This window comes from Bos grunniens, chromosome 29 (assembly GCF_055505025.1).
Source record: "Bos grunniens cultivar Pamir isolate PY7600 chromosome 29, Bosgru_T2T1.0, whole genome shotgun sequence".
Taxonomy (NCBI): Eukaryota; Metazoa; Chordata; class Mammalia; order Artiodactyla; family Bovidae; genus Bos; species Bos grunniens.
In genome coordinates, this window is record NC_141193.1 from 43,444,327 (window position 1) to 43,463,324 (window position 18,998).

Genomic DNA, 18,998 nt, shown 5'->3' on the forward strand with positions numbered 1-18,998 from the left:
TTTTTCATTGACACTGAGACTCTCAGGAATGTGGGGGAGTGTTAGAATGGCTCAAAATTGTAATGCCAATAAATATGGTGTCTGTCATTGTTGCATAAACAGTATGGAAGTAAGATTTTTGATTAGGAAGATTCCACTCTTTCATTTGAAGTAATACCAGTAATTCCTGTTTGTTTCACTCTTATTATACTCATTTGAATAGACTTCTTTCTTAATTTTTCATGATCTAGGCAGAATTCAATCACAGCAGGAAGTACAAGTCTTTTAAAATTAAAATTTACAATGATTGACAAAGACAGTTATGGATTTTAGTGAGATGTAATTGATAGATATCTTTTTTGTTTAACCTAAATAAGACAGTTCAACCATAGCAGAATGTTTAAACAACTAATTTCCTATTAGAACGTTCTAATAAATATTTGATAAGCATGGTGATATAATTTTAACTTCCTTTGACATTATAAAAATGTTATATGCAAATATAAAATGATGATGTTGCTTTAATTTTTCATGTAAAGGACGGACAGGCTATTAGAAGGAAAAAAAATGGATGAAGTTTTTAAGGTGGGGAGGACTTATTCATAATGGAGTGCATGGTATTTTATGTCGGTTATTAGTGGCTGAGAAATCATTGCAGCTACCTGGGGGCATTTGTGAAATCATATGACCAACTATTTTTAACATACTTTCATATATACTTTACAACTCCTATAGTCGCTTTCTTATATTTTGGTAATTTCGGGGTGTGGTATGGGAGTTGAGAACAATGACTTTCATTTTATCAGTTTCTAAAACCTTAATTGTATTTAGATGCATTATTAGGACAGTGTTACAAGTTCATGTAGTTTATCTTTATCCTCTGTCTAATCTGAAGATACCTAGTGGGAGAGATGTTAAAAAAAAAGATAAAAACCTAGAAACGTATCTTTTCTTGGCATGCATAGGAGGAAAGTACAATATCAAGTAAAGTTTTTTTTGTTTGTGAGAATTCCTACCAAACCCAGGTTGTTAAGTGAAACAGTCCTTCCCAATATGGCACTTTAAGACAGCATGTTTGATCAACATTTAACATTTCTTAGTCATCAGAAGTCTTTGAGGTTAAAAAAAAATTGCGTTGAATATACTGATAGGGCCCAATGTTAGTCAGGGTCCTAGGATATTGTACTTTGAAAACTGCTGCCATCAAACTAGTATTTTTGGTGTAGAAGGAAAATCAAGCCTATAAATATGTATTTTGGTGCAGAGCTACGGAACCTTTTCCTGTTTCAGTCACAAAGTCTAGGTTAAAAACAACAATTTAAAATACTTTCCAGAAGGCTCAATACAAGGTTTTAGTGCCAAGATAAACATTTTCCATTTTCTGAGGAAAGGGGTTGTTTTTCTCCAAAAAGGAGCACTATCACCAAATTCCTAGTGTTCTTGGCAGAAGTTAGTTTGAATAACTCAACAAAAGAAATTTGGTAAATGGTAAAATAAAACCATTTATAATGTACTGCAACCAAAGAAAACAGTATTATATGTTTGTCTGAACTCTAGCATGTGTTTGGAATGTACAAACAAGTTAGTAGTTAGCAAGTCCAATTGTATTAGAATATTTTGTTTTTGAAATTCAGCTTTATTATAAATACAGATATCTTAGGACTTATTTATTCCATTTATTAACAATTACTTTAATTCTAATTGCATAAAATTAGATCAGTAAATATCAAATAATATTGTCCCTATGATTCCATTTATGGTAACCTTTACTAAGAAGAGGATAAGGGAAACATTTTGTGTTAGAAATGAGTCAACTTGTGTTTTTATCCTAACCCATAAATGGGAAAAAGGGAAATGAGACCCCATTTCAATACAGAGAAAATTTGCCAATTTTATGTTTTTTTAAAGAAAGAACTTAGGAAGTAGTTCCATAAGTGTTTTCTTAAAGTGACATAGGATGTGATAGTTACAAAGTGAATTTACTTAAAAAACAACAGAGTGTTCATAGTATTGAAACCATGGTTATTAAAATACGTAGTGAAAATATCACTTTTGCGTAGCTCTTAGTTATTTTATAGGTATAGGTCTTTTCACGTTATCCCATACATGATGATCTCTTTTTATCTTTTTTATTTTTTTTTAATTATAAAAGTATGATATCATATTTACAGGAAACTTGGAAAATACAGAAGAGTTACATACATTTCCACTATATATTACAGTTATTTTTTAAGTAGATAAATTAAGATTTTTAGTTGGAGTTTCAATATCAAACTCTCAAAAATTAATAGAATGAATATACAGAAAGGTCGAAGGATATAGTAAGCCTGAAAAACACTGAATCAATTAAACATAATTAAGATTTATACAGCTTTCACACAACAGTAGGCTACAAATTCTATTCAAGTTCCCATAGACTATAAACTAGGAGACACTGGAACATATCCAGGGACATAAAACAAGGTATAAAAATTTCATGGTCTAAAGGTATTGAAGTCATACAGAGTCTGTTCTCTTGTCACTGTGAAATTATGTTAGAAATCAATATCAAAAGGTATTTGAAAATAACCCATATATTTTCAAGCACAATGTGACCTTTACCAAGAAAGATCTTTGATTTAGCCATTGAAAACCTCAATAAAGTTAGAAGGATGAAAAAACACAGAGGGTGATTGCAGAGAAGGAAGCATTTAAATAAGAATTTAATACCAAAATGAGAAGTTAGTATTAAAGACACTTTAAAAACCCCATCATACATGGTGGTCTTGATTTTTAATTGGTACCCCAGAAATAAAGCTTACATTCAAATGAAATTCTGGGAGCATTTCACAGGTGTGGGTGGAGGGAAGGTACTATGTGAACAGAAAGTTCTAGTCTTGTTCCAGTTCTTAGCCAGTTGGCCATCCAGCTGTCAGTTGATATGAATCAGCGTACAATATTTTAAAGAGTGTTTTGAAAGAAAAAGCCTCGCTATACGGTTCCAGTGGGCATTATTCATAACGACTGTGCCTTTTTTGTTTAAGCATTATATTATTTTGTATGTTATTGTCATAACTTTGCCTGAGAGCATGTCTGTCACTATCAATTCAGACCAAGCACAAGTCGTACTCGAAAAAAAAAAAAAGAAGTCGTACTTGAAAACTTGATAGACTGTTTTGTCAAAGACTGTTTTGTCAAATGCATCTCTTTAAGGTATTTCTTTACTTCCAAGAGTGTATTTGTGGTTAAAGAAATGTATTTTTTTTTTCAAGTAAAAGGGTTTATCATAATTATTGATTCAGGCTTGCTTAGGATCTTCCAACAGTCAGTGTGGAGAAAATAAAGAGTTTCTTTTGAACCACTCGCTCTTTCTTGTTTTGAGAAACAAAGGAGAAAATCAACAATAAGACGGACAGTGCAACAAAACTACTATGCTTAATCCTGCTCACAACTTTTAAACGATATTTTACCTGTTTTATTGTCAACAATAGTGATCTGTGTATTAAAAACATTAATATTTTTTTAAAATGAAGTAATCCAATTTCATTTTTCTTTAATTTAAAATTGTATCATAAAGCGTATTATGACAACTTTGATCCCATCTTAGTGAGTACCTAGCTAGAAATTCTTTCCACCTATGCAAAGGCAGCAACAAATCCAACAATTTGTTTAAACATGTAGATTGAACAGCTCAGACTTGTTGTCATAGCAGATAATCTACAGACTATATATGACTGATTCACAGCAGACATATGTTAATCTGCTATAAACATTGGATTTTTAGTTAAAAACCAGTGCAAATTAAAGTTTATTGTGGTTGTGTTTTATACATATTTAGGAACAGTTTTGATGACTGCTATTCCATGAATTTGTGGAGGCCTACTCTGTGAAGGCCAACATTAATAAACTGTAATATTTCATTGGTCTCAACATATGGATGTAGATTCTTTTTTTTTAGAAAGCGACACTATTTATTGATTGGACAACCTACAGTTCTTGAGTGAAAGATGTTTCTGATTGTCCTTGAATCTGTTTACATAAACTTAATATCTTTGAAATAACAACTAGTAAAAACTTTTGATTTGGGTCTTTCGGCCGTTTACTGATTTTTGAAAAACCCTTTAAATATCAGTAAGTTTCTGTATTTTTAAATTATTATTTAAAATGACACAAAAATCCAATCTAGAAAATTATATATGGCATTTGGAGTTTAAGAGTTTCTTTCAGGTTTCGGGGAACTTGTCTTAAATAATTAGATTTTTATTTCAAGGAGATCAGTTCCAGCAATGCTGAGTGAGAGTGAATTAGGGTTTTGAGGGGGCATAGTACCAGATAATGGGAAGACACCAAGGCAGTTATTCAGCAGAGAAATGGTGAGGGCATCATTGATGCTGAGTGAGAGTGAATTAGGGTTTTGAGGGGGCATAGTACCAGATAATGGGAAGACACCAAGGCAGTTATTCAGCAGAGAAATGGTGAGGGCATCATTGAAGGTTATGGTCATGACCTGATGAAGAGTAAATTTATCTAAAACAGGAGGAAGAGCAAAACACTGAAAAGTGAGCATTTTAGAAAATGTGTGGAAATTACATACAACTTTTGTAAACACTGAGATTGAGTTGCTTTTAAGACGTTCACATAGGGAAATACAGATATCATTTATTTGGAGTTCATGAGATAAACAGAGGCTATTCTTGATTGTCATACGAGCAGTTTGACTTTGGACAAATTATACAATTTCTGTATACCTCACCTTTTCATTATTAAAAAGTGTAAATTGTTATATGGACCTCATAGGTAGGATTGTGGCCATTATATAAAAAACAATGTCTTTCCAACTTTTTTGGATGTCACTCAAACAAGAACTGTATTTTAAATTGGGACTGTGCATACACACACATAAATTTGCCTGAATAATATATAACCTTACTACATGTAAACGTTTGTATAGTTTCCATTCTAGTTTATTTCATTTATTTTAAAAGCTGTTTTGCCCCAATAATGGATAACTGCTACAGTGTGAAAGACTGCTGGACTAATACATGTGAGCACCTAGCACAGTAATTGTTATTTTAGTAAAAATAGAGTTGAGAAGTGTTTGTTGTTTTTAAACTTAGGGAAGATAGTTAATTAAAATAGAGAATTTGAGGAATGAAACTATATTTACTGTTAATGCTGTAGATATATCCAGTAAGGTAAAGGTTAAAGATGTGTTCGTTTTCCTCTAGCAACCTGGTTGAGAAATTTCAGTGGTGACCTGTTGAGAAATTTCTGTAGTTGAGTTGAAATAATAGATTGAGAAATAAATGTGCCATGTTATATACTTTTAAATACAGTGATATCTGTCAATTATTTCTCAATACAGTAGGGAAACATTTTTCAAATAAAGAAAAGAAAATGGCAGTCCAGTGGTTAGGACTCCAAGCTCTAACTTCTGAGGCCCTGAGGTCAATCCCTTGTTAGAGAACTTAAGATTCCACAAGCTGCACTGCACAACCAAAAAAAAAAAAACGTAAAAAATGTGAGGTGTCGAAGCAGAATGAATTTGAGAGGAGAAAGCTGGGAAAAATTGTTATAGGATTAAGGGTTTTTCTTTTGTTTTCCTTCTTTATTTATCTATTGAGGTAAGAGAGATGGTGTGTACATGCTCAGTCGCTTCAGTCATGTCTGACGTTTTGCGATCCCATGGACAGTAACCCCACCAGGCTCCTCTGTCCATGGGATTCTCCAGGAAAGAATACTGGAGTGGTTTGCCATGCCCTCCTCCAAGGGATCTTCCCGACCCAGGGATCAAACCCACGCCTCTTATATCTCCTGCATTGGCAGGCGGATTCTTTACCATAAGCACCTGCGAAGCCCATCAAGAGAAACTAGATTATGAGAAAGCTTACGTGGATAAAAGAAGATTGCCAAGCAAGAGAGATTGGCACATTGGGGAATGGGAAAAAAAGAGAAGTGGTATAGGATCCAGTCCAAAATGTCTACATACATGGCTAGATTGTGAAACCGACTTATCTGAGAGATATCACGATAAACAACCAACCAGGAGGAAACTGAAGCTCTGTTTGAAGGCTTCACACAGTTTAAGTGAAAGAGGACTGATAGATATAAATAATAGGAAATAGAAAAATCTAGTGCTTTTTATGGCTTCCTGAATTCATTGTCATTCCTGAAAGATAAATTAGTTAGTGAGTCGACATGGACTTGTGAAACCAGTGTTCCTCAAAAGATACATTCAGGTGAAACAAGGTACTAACTAATTGGAAAATAAAACCAGTCAGCTTAGCAAAAAATACAAAACCTGTCTTATGAACAGAGACAGTATGGAGAATGTTGCTTTCTTCAAAGCAAATAGAAAACATGGGTTCATAAACGTTGTGAATCACTTCCTCTGAGAATGCAAAGCTTATGACTGTTATCTGACTTTATTTTTGGGAGGAGAAAATTATTCTCCCTCTTCAGTGAATGGCCTCCATCTGTGGATGAAAGTTGTGGCAAGTCTATTTTCACTTTTTGCCTGTTAACCTCTGAGATACCCATGCCTAGATAAAGAAACTGCTCAAAAAATTTTAACATACATAAATGTTTATTGACTTTGTTAGAAGGCAAGCGGTAATAGCAAATGGAGAAATGGTGTGAACTGAAAATGCAGGTACTAAAGTAAGGACTTAATGGGACACAATCAGGTCAGAAGTGGTCAGTTGCCTTTCAAAAACTTGTTGCAACTTTATTTTCATGAGTACAAATGACATTTCTTACTGATCATAGAAAGTTCTTAGACTGGACTTTGCTGATACAAGCACTCAGATTGGAAGCGATTAAGTTTTACCTGCTTGTTTTACCAGTTATAAGGAGCGCTGCAATTCACTGTTGTCTTCATGCCTGGCTCTTTGTTTCCAGTATTTTCTACTGGAGTTTTCCTCGAGCTAATGAAGGGGTACTCTAGGATAGCAGCGTTGGTTAAACGCATGAACTCTGGAGCCAGACGGTGTCAGTTCAGACCCCCAGTCCATCTAAGTTCTTTGTGATCATGGATCAGTTGCTCAGCCTCTCTGGGCCTCAGGTTTTTCATCTTAAAGTGGTGATAATAACAATGCTTACCTCATGGGCTTACTGGGAGTATTAAATGACTGCCACACTGTAAACTCTCAGTAAATGTTAGCTATATTTATTATTTAATTCTGAACTATAAAGATTATATATTGTATAATTCCATCAATAGGAAATGTCCAGAATAGGCAAATCCAGAGAGATAGAAAGTAGATTTGTGTTGCCTGTGGCTAGGGGACTTATGGGGAATGACTACTAATTGGTATTTCCTTTTTATGGTGCTAAAAATATTCTAAAAGTAATTATGATAATGGCGACACAATTCTGTGCATATATTAATAACTCATTGAATGATACCCTTTGAATAGTGAGTTGTATGCTAATTTTATCAATTAAGCTATTATTTGAAAAAATCTGACTTGGAAATAGATCTTTGTTGCACAGTGGCATGGTGTTTCTCGTGTGAAAAGCATTGCTTTCCTCCGGGTGTCACCTCTCAGGGATGTTACTGCTTTTGTGGGCACATAGGCATGTACTGAGAGAGAGCATCAGGAGACTTGTCTTGTTCTAAGGTGTACCTTAGGGAGGAGTGCTCCCATGGAGGATGACGGACCCGTGCACCGCAAAGCTTGCCACCTCTCTTTCCAGAATTGTCAGAACTGCAGTTTAAAATATGCATATTCTTAGTTCTGAGACCCTTTAGAATTAGACAGGTAGCAATGAGGAAGCTACAGTGGAAGCCGCAGACATGTATGAGATCATTATTACAACACTGTCCTAATAAGGCTGAAATTTGCCTTTGGTACTTATGAGTTTGGGTGTTTTTCTACTTGGTTGTTATTCAGTCGCTCAGTTGTGTCCAACTCTTTGCAACCCCATGAACTATGGCATGCCAGGCCTCCCTGTCCTTCACCATCTCCCAGAGTTTGCCCAGGTTTATCTCCACTGCATCGGTGATGCCATCCAGCCATCTCATCTACTGATGCCATCTTCTCCTTCTGCCCTCAATCCATCCCAGATAGTGTCTTTTCTTATGAGTCGGCTGTTTGCATCAGGTGACCAAAATATTGGAGCTTCAGCTTCAGTGCCAGTCCTTCCAATGAATATTCAGGGTTTCCTTTAGGATTGACTGGTTTGATCTCCTTGCTGTCCAAAGCACTTTTACTTGGTAGTAACATCTGGGGATCAGTCCTGGGTGTTCATTGGAGGGACTGATGCTGAAGCTGAAATCCAATATTTTGGCCACCTCATGCAAAGAGTTGACTCATTGGAAAAGACCCTGATCCTGGGAGGAATTGGGGGCAGGAGGAGAAGGGGACGACAGAGGATGAAATGGCTGGATGGCATCACCGACTCGGTGGACGTGAGTTTGAGTGAACTCTGGGAGTTGGTGATGGACAGGGAGGCCTGGTGTGCTGTGATTCATGGGGTCACAAAGAGTTGGACAGGACTGAGCGACTGAACAAAACTGAACTGAACACTGCAAGAGTACAGTTTTTAAAAAGTCTTATAAGATTGCCAATGAAGACTGATTTCAGAAATATATGCAGAAGTATAATAACAAACATGCTTATTGATTGGAGGAAAACAAAATTGGAGAATGGAAATAAATTTATTTGCCTGAAATGTTTCGGCTTTTAGTGAATATATTCTGAAGTGTAAGTCTGATGCATTACTGCTTATCAAAATAAAACGTCATACATCACCAGAATATTTAAAGTGATCACCAGAATGCACTTTAAATATCTATGAAGTCCACTGCTAATACATTCCATTTTAGTTTGAATGGAAATTATATTTACAATCTTTGAAAATACAAATTATCACATCCCAACCTGATTATATTTTGGGTATATATTTCATAGATTATATTTGATTACATATTGATATTGATGATATTTTAAAGAAGAATTTTGCTGTATTTTCTGTTTATTTTGGGGGTGGTGTTTCAAAATCACTGCTCTTGACATAGAAAATTATTGAAATGAGTAGCAGGGCGTAGAAGTAAATTGAAATATTTGTATAATATCATATTGTATTTTTCCTCTTTCATGATCTATTGTAGATGTTTCTTAAAACAAAATCACAGATAGTGAAAACTGGGAATATTTGGATTTATTCCAGTCTGTATCCTTACAGCTTCAAATAACACATCCATGTATGGAGACTGCTTTTCATGCTACGCTAGTTCAGTGACAGCTTATTGGGACATCACAGCTGTCATGAGCTGAAATTCACAGTAAAACAATATTTTTCTACCATTATCAATTTTCAGCACAGATTCTGTTTCAATGTGTGACTGAGTCACTGAACCAGGAAGGTGTTTACTTGCAAGGTGAGCTAGTGGAAATGGGAGAAGCTTTTAAGTTCTAAAATTTCAGCCAGAGTCTTCCCTAGAGGAAGGAAAAAGTGGGTCTCCCCCTGTTTTGTATCCTCTTGTCAATCACAGAGCCCCTTTGTCCTGGTGGGGCCTTGCTGGTGACTGAGCGCTGGCTGGTTTGTCGTGTTCCTGTCGTCCTAAAATGCAGAGTAAAAGAACATAGCCTTGGGTCCTCAGGCCTTAGAGGGTAAGTTGCTTGTTACCTTCCAGGACCTGTGAATTCCAGCTGCCCTGAAATGCTTTCTGAAGTGATTTGTTCACTGAAATGGAGTATGTAATTCTTACGGTTTTTGAGCTCCTTAGGCATGTTCAGAGGAAGAATGATATTCAGAGTTACATGATGGAGAGCAATTGAGCTTATCTTGTCTGATTTCTTCTATCACAAAAGTATCAAGCTCTAGTATCAGAATCATAATTGCTATCTTGACTTCTGTTTCTTCCTTGAGTGTTAAAAAATGCCTTTTGGATTGGATCATTCCAAATTCTTATATTTTAGATGAGCCTTCCTTGCAGGGGGTCATTATAAGATATTTTCCGGGATTCTTAAGAAAGATGAGACTCACCTCATCATGTAAAATCACCAGCAGTTATCTCCTGGTATGAATCATGTTTCTACTGGTGTGAATCATGTAGGGAGATTCATTACAGTTGGCCAATCCTATGGAAATTACCTGGGACCTAACAATTTAATCGGAGAAGGCAATGGCACCCCACTCCAGTACTCTTGCCTGGAAAATCCCATGGACGGAGGAGCCTGGTAGGCTGCAGTCCATGGGGTCGCGAAGAGTCGGAAACGACTGAGCGACTTCACTTTCACTTTTCACTTTCCTGCATTGGAGAAGGAAATGGCAACCCACTCCAGTGTTCTTGCCTGGAGAGTCCCAGGGATGGGGAAGCCTGGTGGGCTGCTGTCTATGTGGTTGCACAGAGTCGGACACGACTGAAGTGACTTAGCAGCAGCAGCAACAATTTAAACATCATTCAAGTTTTTGATCACTTAATTGAAGTTATTATCTCTGCCTTTGGGATTTTAGCTTACCTCTCTTATAGCCTTCTATTACATTTTATTATTAGAAGAATTGTGTGAATGAGAGGGACCTGGACTAATGTGGCTTTCACCTTGAAAGAATATAGGCCTCAAAAATTTGTTGCTTTTTTATTATTATTTGGAAAAGCAGAAATAGTACCTATAAGGATGGGAAAGAAAGGTTTTGTTATCAAATATTTCTTTTACTGATTCTGAAGCACGTACTTGTTAAAGTTCAAGGGACATGAACTGTTACAAATGTAAATGTAAACTGTCACAAGTCACAACTGTAAGGGCTGTAAGTGAAAGTGAAAGCCGCTCAGTTGTGTCCGACTCTTTGCGACTCCATGGACTATACAGTCCATGGAATTCTCCAGGCCAGAATACTGGAGTGGGTCGCCTTTCCCTTCTCCAGGGGATTGTCCCAACCCAGGGATTGAACCCAGGTCTCCTTCACTGGGGGCGGATTCTTTACCAACTGAGCTATCAGGGAAGCCCCAACGGCTATAAAGGAGTTCTCAAACTTCACTGTGCATACAGATCATTTGGGGAATCTTATTAAAAATGCAGATTATGATTCAGCAGATCTGAGCTGGGGTGTTAGCGCCTGCATTTCTTAGCTCCCAGGTGATGCCAGGGCTGCTAGCACTGGGGTCACATTCTGAGTTGCAACGCTGTTAAGTCACATCAAGAAATAAACGATAAAAATCTCCCTTAAAATCTGTAACTGAAAAAGAATCTGAATATTTAATCCCTCTGCCTCTCCTTTTAAAAAAAATTATTTAAAAAATGTTTCTGGTTGCCCTGAGTCTTTGTTGGCGTGTGTGGGCTTTCTGTAGTTGCAGCGAGCAGGGGCCACTCTCAGTTGCAGCTTCTCTTTGCAGGGACTTCTCTTATTGCTGAGCACAAGCTCTAGGCGCTCAGGCTCAGTGGCTGTGGTGCGCGGGCTGAATTGCTTCGGAGCATGTGGAATCTTCCTGGCCTGGAATCAGACCCCTGTTCCCTGCATTGACAGGCTGATTCTTATCCACTACACCACCAGAGAAGTCCCTCTCTTCTTCTCTTATACACCAGTTTTAGTGGTTCATAGCATGTAGGGTCAGAACGTTTCCCCCAAATATCCCACAGTCTCTAATAAAAGGGAATAGGCTTACCCTGAAGTCCTTTCCTCAGTTGAAATAGAAAACAGTTCTTCATAGAATCACTTTAGGTGCCTAAAGATTATGAGGTTTCCTTTTCTCTGTCTTAACTTTCTTCTCAGCATCAACTTCTTCTAGCACTTTAATACGTAGTTTACTTTTTCATCCCAATTTTAACTGCAAATTATCTATGTAGGGTAAAAATGATGAGTCTGTTATTCAGTAGGTGAGTTGATGAGAGACTTTTCTGATCTAAAACTTAACACGTCTCCTCTGTTTTTAAAGAATGTGTTAATTGTGCAAGTAATACGCTACTAAGTTCTTTCAAAAACTTCAGATAGCATCAAAGCGTATAGTAAAACGTGAAAGTTCTTCCCCCTTTATCCAACTGCCTCTTCCTGCTTCTTATTTCATTTGAAACCATCTTAACATTTTGGCATATATCCTGCCAGAATTTTTTTAATACAAATCTATGGCTCTATTTATTTTTTAAAAAATAGGATCACATATTACGTATTTCCTTCAGTATTTTTCTATTTAATAGTATATCTTAAGGTTCTCTCTGTATATCACTGTCTATGGATGTACCTCATTGTTTTTAATTGCTGCAAAAAATTTTATAAACCTTTATATAGTATTTTAAGTCCTATTAAATTTTATACTGATTGTAGTTTTTCAACCAGTCACAAACTGTGCAACTGTGAACATTCTGTTAAAAATATCTTTGTATGCATGTTCTAGTGTTTCTGTAGGTTGGGCAGCTACCTACAAATGTATTCTCTGGGTCAGATATGCTGTATGTATTTAGTTTTGACAAATCTTGCCAGATAGTCCGTCGTAAAAGGCACTATGTGCCTGCCTGCATGCTAAGTCACTTCAGTTGTGTCCTGCTGTTTGCAACCCTATGGACTGTAGCCCGCCAGGCTCCTCTGTCTATGGGATTCTCCGGGTAAGAATGCTGGAGTGGGTTGCCATGCTGTCCTCCAGGGGATCTTCCTGACCCAGGGATTGAACCTTTATCTCTTCTGTCTGCTGTATTACTAGGCAGATTCTTTACCCCTAGCACCACCTGGTAAGCCCTACAAGGCTCTACGGATCTACTTACCCTCCAAGAGTACTTGTTGATTCCCAGTTTTAGTTCCTGTCGATGATGTTTACCTTATCAATCAAATAATCTAAAAGGTAATGCCTCATTTCTGCCTTGCTATATATTTCCCTGATGACTAGTGAGCTGGAATGTGTCTTCATTGGTTTGTCGTTTTGATTGCATCCCTCTTCCCATTCTTTATTTTTTAGTTTTTTGTGCTGATTTGTAGGAGCTCTGTATGCTATTAATAGTTTTCCTGGCACAGTGTTGTGTCAGTCATCTAATATGTAAACAGCAGCCGTAAAATTGTAGTGCCATGGAACAAGCAAGTTGGCTGGGTCAATCCTGTGTCTCACTGTGGGCCTGTGGGTCAGTTAGGGCAATTCGGCTGTGCATGTATTCATACTGATGTCCAGGCTGAGGGGACAGAAGCTATTCAGGGTAAGCTGTCCTCATGGCAGCACCGTGAGATTTGTTTCTACTAACAGCATCTCCAAGATACCCATACATGTGTACGTTAAGTACTTCATTTCAACCTCGCACCCACAAATTATCTGCTCATTTACCAAGGCATTTTGTTTGAGTTCCCCAGCTGGAGTTCTGAGTTGTTTTTGTTGTATAAATCATACTTATAAGGTATTAGCTTTCCAAAACAGTAAACTCAGTTTCCATGGAAAAAGAACTTTTTTCCTTTTCGGTTTATGTAATATGTAGGTCAGTTACGTAATTACATTAACAAATACAAATGACATAAACACATTTGGGGATAAACAGAGCTGGTTTCTGGCATGTGTGTAACTCAGCTAGTGTGCGCTGACATACGTGGTCATATTTAGTGGTGGTCTTTTATCTTCCAGCAGTCAATGTGAACGTTACAATGTTTTACAGAGAAAAGAGAGAATCTAAGATAAGTTTACTTTATTAAAGGTAATCTTTTAAGTGGTGATTGCATAAGAGAATTTTTAATGTAAAGAGCACAGTTAAAAAATATTTACTAGCGTCTTTTGTCTCTGCACTATTATCATCACTGACCTCTTTTCCATTCTTTGAGAATTTCTCAGTGGGTTGAAGTCCTTAAGATTTGGTTTTTCTTTGGCTTTTTATTTATCCTAGCAGAGCCAAACTTCAGAGTCATACTTTTGCGATAGAAGCCAGTTTATATCTTTTACATGTATCTTGATGCTTATTGATTCTAGTCCCAAAGTAACTGAGGTTCAAGAATTCATGGAATATATGCTGATTCAGTGTTCTTTTCAGTTAATTTTATATGTTGCAAAATTTCATAAAAGTATTTTTCTCTCAAGTGAGTAATACCAATACTTAATATTTCAGAGGATCATGAACTTTAGAGTAAGTGGCAAATTAGAGGTTATGCGCCACACCATCATCACTTTCCTGGTGAGAAAATGAGGACTTTTGTGATTTGTTTTAGTGGTTCGGAAAAGAGGCAGAAGTAAAATTTTGCATAGTTTACTTTAAATACCATAAATTATTTCAAAACAGCTGAATATTTTGAAATTTATGTAAGAAACGTGGCAAAGAGTCAGTTATTTTTCTACTGTTAAATACAAAGATTCAGGGTTTTTTTTTTCCCCCCATGTACCCTTAAATACTACACTGTTATGGAAAGCCTTTTTGAGGGGGAAATTAAACAGAAAGACCTAGAAATTAAGGAAGATAGGAACTCCTTCAAAATGTCATTATTGCATATTTTGGGGTTTGTGTATGAAATAGTTTTAACTAGTTGAGAAATTCTGTCTCATGGGGTTATTCATCTTTCTATTTTAAATTATAAATATTTCTGATTGCTGCTATTAGAAATCTTTGAAATTCCTTTCCTGTGACTAGATTTAAAGCCAGAAAGGAGGATAAAAGCTACTTTGTAGTCAGATGGCTGTGCTTTCTGTCTCTGTGTTTCAGCCTCTCTCTTTCGCCCTCTCTTCTCCCCTCCCTCCCCACTTCTCATCCTTTTTCTTTTCTTTTTGGTTTTGTTTGTTTTTTGCTTTTTTTGTTGTAATACAAAATGTCAAGGAAATAACTAGTGTTGCACTATGGTGCTTAACATTAAATATTCAGTATGTCGTTTTTAGTGTGATAAATGTGTGTATGACTAGTATTTTACAATGGAGTTAAATTTATGTTAGTAGTTCCTTTTACATTGTTAATAATTTCTTAAGAGGAAAGTGTTCTATGTTAGTACATACTTATAATCATCTCTGATCTTTTATCGTGAATCGATCACTGCTGCCTTTATGAAACATAAACAAATATGTATTGACACTTTATTTAAAGAGCAGTTTGTACAAAAAAAGGATTTTTTTTTTCAATTATTTAAACTCTGTGGTGTACTTCCAGGCTTAAACTCACTGAATATACTCAACTGTCATTTAAATTCAATCTTCTAAACTTAAGATATATTAATTTCATGTAGGAAATCACAAACATCTTAAATTTTAATCTGTTTATTACCTTTGAGGGTAATATTTTGTTTCTATAGTATTGAAGTTCATTTTGTTGGGAAAAAAATAGACTAGATTTCCAAAGAGATTTGTAAAAGGGGGTTGTTTTTTTTTTTTTTAAGCTGTGAAGCACTTAGAAATTCATAAGATGAGTCTGAAACCCTTTACAGAATGTAGGTTTTACATTCTTATTTTTCAAATCAAATTTGCCACAGCAATAGTAAGCTACAATTGAAATATGAAACTCTGACATGAAGCAGAAATTGGAATGTTTTGAACAGCTGTTGTCATAAAAGAGATTGACTAGAATTTTATTGTGTGTCTAAAACATTATCTCCTCACAAGTCTCTTTTTTAGCTTACTGAATACAAGTTTTAATTCTGCTCTGCTTAATGTCATTCCAGCAGTCCAATATTATCTCTTCTTGTTCCATACATGAATTAAATAGATATTAGGCAGATTACATGTACCTTGTATAAGTTCTGTTTTGTCTGAAAATTCTTTCCAAATCGTAATTCCTTTGGACTTAACTGTTTTTACTGGTTAAAAATGTCCAGATCCGCCCTGGATCTTGACCTCTTGCCCCATTTCTAACCCTACAAATCTAACTACATTCCCTGTTCTTGGCTGTTGAACCTTTGGTTTAGATTCAGCATATCTCTCCTTTCCAGTGTCTTCTTCCCATTTTTTTTCACCTGTCAGTTGGGTCGTCTCTGTAAAGGATCATCTACAAAGTGAGAGGGACGAAACAGGCCACATTTTAGGCACATCATACTTGCTTTCAGTGCTCAGTTCTATTTGGAGCATAAAGCAATTTTTACATGCTAGTGTATGCTAAGTTGACCCTGTCTATATTCTCACACATTTGTAATACTTTTCTGTAGGAAATACAGTGCAGGAAGTCAGATTTCTGGGTATGTAGCATAATTGGGAAAAGTTTTCAATTTTTACGGGAAGATAATAACGCAGTAGTGAGAGAGATGATTTTGATGACTCTGAAGAAGAGATATTTATCTAAATGTTATCAGTTTTGAAGGAGTCACATATTAAGAATTTTACATGGGAATTGCATATAAGCTCCTGTGATTTAAAAAAAATCCACCATACTGGAGAATTCTCTGGCAATCTAGTGATTAGAACTTGGCAGGTTTACAGCCAGGGGCCTGGGTTCCATCCCTTGTCAGGGAACTAAGGTCCTATACATGAAAGTGAAAGAGGAGAGTGAAAAAGTTGGCTTGAAGCTCAACATTCAGAAAACTAAGATCATGGCATCCGGTCCCATCACTTCATGGCAGATAGATGGGGAAACGGTGGAAACAGTGGCTGACTTTATTTTTCTGGGCTCCAAAATCACTGCAGATGGTGATTGCAGCCATGAAATTAAAAGATGCTTACTCCTTGGAAGGAAGGTTATGACCAACCTAGATAGCATATTGAAAAGCAGAGACATTACTTTGTCAACAAAGGTCCGCCTAGTCAAGGCTATGGTTTTTCCAGTAGTCATGTATGGATGTGAGAGTTGGACTGTGAAGAAAGCTGAGCGCCGAAGAATTGATGCTTTTGAACTGTGGTGTTGGAGAAGACTCTTGAGAGTCCCTTGGACTGCAAGGAGATCCAACCAGTCCATCCTAAAGGAGATCAGTCCTGGGTGTTCATTGGAAACTGATGCTGAAGCTTAAACTCCAATACTTTGGCCACCTCATGTGAAGAGTTGACTCACTGGAAAAGATCCTGATGCTGGGAAAGATTGAGGACAGGAGGAGAAAGGGACGACAGAGGATGAGATGGCTGGATGGCATCACTGACTCAATGGACATGGGTTTGAGTAAACTCTGGGAGTTGGTGATGGACAGGGAGGCCTGGCATGCTGCAGTTCATGGGGTCACAAAGAGTCGGACACGACTGAGCGACTGAACTGAACTGAACTGAAGCTGAGTGCATTGGCCAAAAATATAAACAAATAAACCCCACCATACTAGCCTGTGTCTCTCATTGTTTCAGAGCCAGTCTGTCCCTTTATTGCAGTTGGAGAAATCTGTGAATAGTGAGACTCTGATGAAAAAAGAGATAGGAATAGCTGGCTAATATTCCCTGAGTGCTTCCTATGTACTAGGCACTGCACTAAGTGCTTTATAAACAGAATTGGGTTAATTCTCTCCTACTAGGGTAGCTACTGATAATTCCTCCATTTTACACGTGAGGAAACAGACTTTGAGAGGTTAAGTGACTTGCCAGGGACTGTACACCTGGAAGCAAACAGAGCTTAGGTTTGAGTTGGGATCTCTGTAACCTCGGAGCCTGTTCTCTTCATTTCTTGGTCAAGCTGACTTGACCAGTACTTCCCAATCTTTGTGACATCATGCCATACATATAAAATGGTAGTGTGTGTCTTTCCAGCATTGTGGGGGTAAATGACTGAGGCCGCTTACAGCTGGAGACAATGCAGCCTGACGCCCGGGGCACCTCGAAGGTTGCCCTGGCATCCCTGCGATGTGAGGCCCAAGTTGGGAGGGGATTAGGACCTAGTTGCACTGTTCAGTCGTGTGTGGCGGACACACCTTTTGGGATGCTCCATTCTACACTGTGGTGCCTCACCAGGAAGTGAGGGGTGAGAGGCAAATCCCTTTTTCATCACGCAGCTCACCTCATCACCACAGGCCATGCATTGGGAGTTTGGATTGGCGCTGAGTTCTCAGTTCTGCCATGTTCCTCTTTCTCTTTCATTTTTCTATCTGCTATAATGATAGCATAGTTAGTGGTTAATTTTTTTTTTCATTCAGAAAATATTTATTATTGAGTACTTACTATGTGCTGGAGAACGCAATGGCACCCCACTCTAGTACTCTTGCCTGGAAAATCCCACGGACGGAGGAGCCTGGTGGGCTGCAGTCCATGGGGTCGCCAAGAGTCGGACACAACTGAGCGACTTCACTTTCACTTTTCACTTTCATGCATTGGAGAAGGAAATGGCAACCCACTCCAGTGTTCTTGCCTCGAGAATCCCAGGGATGGGGGAGCCTGGTGGGCTGCCATCTATGGGGTCGCACAGAGTCGGACACGACTGAAGCGACTTAGCAGCAGCAGCAGCAGCAGCATTTACTATGTGCAGTGCTATAAACTCTGCTAATCTTTCAAGCTTTGTTAATCTTCCAAGACGCTGCTCATTAGGGAAACATTGGCTCCACTTCCCTGTTGAAACTGATCACGGTGCCCTTCCTGTGCGTTGCACTTTGTTCATGCCACTATGTTGGGACACTCCATGTGCCATATTAAAGCAATTTATGTGTAAATGGGTTAATCTGTTCAAGCTACTTTAACAGAATTCACAAATCAGGTAACTTGTAAACAACAGAAATTTATTTCCCAAAGAGTTCTGAAGGCTGAAAAGTTCGAGACCACGGCACCAGCAGACCGGGTATCTGGTGAGGGCTTGCTTCCTGGTGCATAGATGGTGCCCTCTTGCTGAGTTTTCTCTCCCTGGGGCCCCTTTCCTAAGTACACTAATCCCATTCATGAGGGCTCTGCCCTTACAACCTAATCACTTCCCAAAGGCCCCACCTCCTAATGCCGTCACCTAGGAGGTTAGGATTCTAACATATGAATTTGGTTGGCAGGGGGTTGGGGATAAAAACATCCAGACTATAGCAGATTCTTATAATTACCAAAGCCTACTGATTAGTTTTAACTAGGAAATGTAGCGAATGTTTCCCTGATGAGTAGCATCTTGGAAGATTAATAAAACTTGAAAGAGTAGTAGAATTTAAAGACAAGAGATCAAAAGGTTGGTGATGACAGTAATGCAAATATAGTTGATAGCATCAGCAAAATCTCAGAAGTTGGAACGCTTAGAACTGTGTTTACATGTTAGAAAGAAAGTAAGGGAGGGAAGAATGTGAAG

At 37.5% G+C, this 18,998-nt stretch overlaps 1 protein-coding gene across 3 annotated transcripts in view; it reads left to right on the forward strand.

Annotated features, from left to right (window-relative positions):
• TMEM135 (transmembrane protein 135) overlaps nucleotides 1-18,998 on the forward strand; it is a 308,335-nt gene that overhangs the window by 235,484 nt on the left and 53,853 nt on the right. The window lies entirely within an intron of this gene.